The sequence below is a fragment of the Aegilops tauschii genome, chromosome 5 (genome assembly GCF_002575655.3).
Source record: "Aegilops tauschii subsp. strangulata cultivar AL8/78 chromosome 5, Aet v6.0, whole genome shotgun sequence".
NCBI classification, from domain to species: Eukaryota; Viridiplantae; Streptophyta; class Magnoliopsida; order Poales; family Poaceae; genus Aegilops; species Aegilops tauschii.
This window is the reverse complement of record NC_053039.3, coordinates 502101389-502105004: the sequence shown is the minus strand read 5'-3', so window position 1 is coordinate 502105004 and position 3616 is coordinate 502101389. Positions and strand designations below refer to the sequence as shown.

The 3616-nt window shown below is 46.0% G+C and overlaps 1 long non-coding RNA gene across 1 annotated transcript; it reads right to left on the bottom strand.

The window, feature by feature from the left end:
- Positions 1 to 211: 211 nt before the first annotated feature.
- LOC123494214 (uncharacterized) lies at positions 212 to 2931 on the bottom strand. The gene is made up of 2 exons (XR_006664613.2): positions 2464 to 2931; positions 212 to 2369 (listed from the first exon to the last, which is right to left on the bottom strand). It is a non-coding gene; the product is annotated as an uncharacterized lncRNA (long non-coding RNA).
- Between the last annotated feature and the right edge of the window lie 685 nt (positions 2932 to 3616).

Sequence of the window (3616 nt, the reverse complement as noted above, 5' to 3'; positions counted from 1 at the left end):
GTTTTTGATTAGCAGTAGCGCAGGTTCCCATGCTACTGCTATGGTCTACAGCTAATTAGCAATAGCGTGTATTTTACCCCACGCTACTAATAAATAGACATAGTAGTAGGGCTGGTTCCCCGCGCTAGTACTATTTCAAACCCACACTACTACTAACAAAATAGTAGTAGCACATCTATGATACACCCACGCTACTAGTAACAAATTAGGATTTAAAAAAAAATAAAAATCTACTTATTTGAGTTTAGACATACATTTCATAGTACTCACATACATGCATTTCACAATACGTAACATGTTATGCATATATCTGATATAGATAATCAATACATATATATATACAATATACGCCACACGTATAGGTCGTCGGCGTCGGCGCCTCCACAAGCCCGTGTTGATGTCGTCGTCGTCGCCGCCGCCGCAGCACCGTGTGTCGCCGCCGCCACAGCACCGCGGCGATGACGTCGTCGTCTTTGCCGCCACAGCCCTTTGTCGATGTCGATGTCGCCGCCGCCGCAACCCCGTGTCGATGTCGTTGTCGTCGCCGCCTCCCCAGGTCCATGTGTTCCCTATTAGTTTTGTTGGGAGCTTACTAGACATGATCCTTAGGAAAATGCTTTGCTGTTAGAGGTCCAATGATCCAAAAATAGAAAGTTTCAAAGGGATCAGCAAGACAACCAACTAAGAAACAGTGAAAGTCCACAAGGTCTATAAATAGAACACTACTAGGAACTCACAAATCCTGGAATCAGTGGAATTACTTTCTTCCTCAGTGGGATCAAAATGGGAAAACAATCCAACAAGAGCAGCAATTTCAGACCAACAAAAAGAAGAAACCGACATGCAGTTTTGTCAAACTTTAATAAATACTGAATTCCTCTACCCTAATTTCTTCATTAGCATAATTAATGTGCTTTTAAACAGTTAAAGTTATACAACAATATATGCTAACTCCAGTAGGAGAATCGGTACATCAATAACGTACTACTGGAATCCAAATAATTTAAGATCAGAGACATCCAAATCTCAGGCAGACATTATTTATGTTTGTATAGAGATTGCAACACTTGAAGAAATATTTAATTTGATGGATAAGTATTGTCATTAAATTCAAAATCTTGTGAAGGGGAGCAATGGCAACACAAAACTATCGAAGAAAACTGCCAGCAAACACTCTGTATCCATATTTATGGAGCAGAGTTGATGCATCAATGTTGATGTAGTGTACCAAATCAATGGAATATGAACTAAAATAGCAGAATCTAGATTCAGAATCTGACCAATAAGCAAGAAAGAGGAACCAAGAGCGCCGTTGAACTGATTTTGTTGCTCGGAGAGCCAAGTCGTTAATCTGTCAATCAGTTGAAGCTTCACCCGCTTCCTGCAGTTAGCGAGCAGAGGAACGCCTTTAATGCCCCCACACATACAATCCCTAAACACCCCAAACTGCCTCTTCTCAAGCGGCCTCTGCATCAAACAGAAACAACAAAAGATTCTGTTTTTTTTCTTAAGGAGGTTGAAACCGGCAGCCTCTGCATCAAAGAATGCATCAAACACAAGATCAAGTGACGGGAAAGAAACTGTCAGGATGTCTGGCCGACAGAACAACCGCGGAAGTAGGAGGGTATGTTGCACACTCGCACAAAGACGCACCGGTAGCGAAGCTCCCCTAGAAACACATTGCCATGTTCCCTTTCAAATATCAATACATTAGCGGGGTGAATAATTTCTTTTGTGCATATACAAGGATGACATTGTGAGGTACTAGCACACACAAAGCACTAGTTAACCAATACGGGCTACATCACTGCTTAAAATGAAGAGGCGCCGCTGCTGGAATTCACTGGGAAGGTACTATAAAAAATTAAATGCCTAAGTGCCAAGCTCCAGCACTACATTTCTACATGTTCTTGAGCTGAGTATATAGTCACACCATACCAGCGGCTAATACTTAAACTACCGTGAGCATGTTTGACAGATCTCAGATGATTCTAGAGTTGTGCACAGAACCAGAAGGCTCAGACCAGGCTTATCCTCATCAAATAGCAGGCAATTGCAACTGAATCAACATGTCAAATGCCAGTGCCAAAGAATTTCATACCAGTCAATTGACGGTGTCGAGGTAGGGACAGTCTCAGCACAGCTCGACCTGCCTGGGCCGCCTCTCCAGTGCCCTCCTCTCGTCCTCCTTCTGCCTCCTCGCGGGGCCGGCCGTTCGCGCGCCCCCTCGGGCCCTGTGCTCATCCTCCTCCTCGTCCGCGTAGTTGGCGAGCCCTAGCAGCAAGGCGCCCTCCGAGGGACGGTGGCGTGCGTGCGCTCTCGATGCGGCCCTTGCAGCTTCTCCATGATCCGTCCCTTCCTTCAACTGCCTGCACACAACCACGCGAACACACACACACGCATCAGATCCGGGGAAGAAGAAGAACCAGAGGAAGAAGAAGATGATACTTTTGGAGGGGATACCGTGCTGCTGCACCTCTGTCGGATTCGGGCTAGGGTTTCAGGCGGCGTTAGAGGTTGGACGTCATGGCTAGGGGTGGAAGGAGGAGTCATCCTCCTCTTCCGGTGCCTCGTGGTGGAGAAGGAGGGAGCTCCTGCCGGCGGCGGATCTCTGGTGGTCGCCGCAGCCCGACCACGGTGGCGCGCGAAAGGAGGCTCCTCCAAATCGATCGGCGAGAAGACGAGCTAGGGGAGGTGGAAGGCGGGTGAGGGCGCCGGCGTCCCTGTCGCCGTCGTTTCGGGGCGGAGGAGGCATCGGTGGCGGGATTGGGAGGAGCGGCGGAGTGGGAAAGATTGGGTGGGGTGTGGGATTGAGAGGGACAAGGGAGAGGACAGAGAACCCACGCGGTGCGGTGCCACTAGCTAAGTGGTAGCGCGGGGGCACGGGTGCAGCGCTGCTACTAAGTTGGATACACCAGATGACCCGGTCTATCCATAGCAGTAGAGTGGGGTGGTACACCCCCGCTACTACTATTGACTTAGTAGTAGCGTGGTTTTTATACAACTCGCTATTACTATGGCATGTTAAGAGGCAGGCGAGAATCATTTAGTAGTAGCGTGGTCCAAGGAAACCAACACTACTGCTAATGTATACCAGTAGCGTTTTTCTACCCAGCGCTACTACTAACTACTAGTAGTGTGGGGTCATAAACAAACGCTATTGGTAAACTTCTATCTATAAGCATTTTCCTAGTAGTGCATCCATGAAAACCTCAACAATCTTTTCACAAAAATTAAAGAATATAGCAGTCATACATTTTTGAAAGGTAGCAGGTGCATTGCATAAACCAAAAGGCATACGTCTATAAGCATAAGTTCCAAAAGGACAAGTAAAGATGGTTTTCTTTTGATCAGGTTGTGAAACAGGTAGAGAAAAACCAGAATATCCATCGAGAAAACAAAAGTGTGTGTGCTTCTAGCATTTGATTAATAAAAGGCAAAGGGCAATGATCTTTTCTAGTTGCTTTATTTATTTTTTTAAAATCAATTACCATTCTATAGCCAGTGACAATTCTTTGTGGAATAAGTTCATTTTTATCATTAGGAACAACAGTAATACCTCCTTTCTTAGGGACACAATGAACATGACTTACCCATCTACTATCAGCTATGGGAT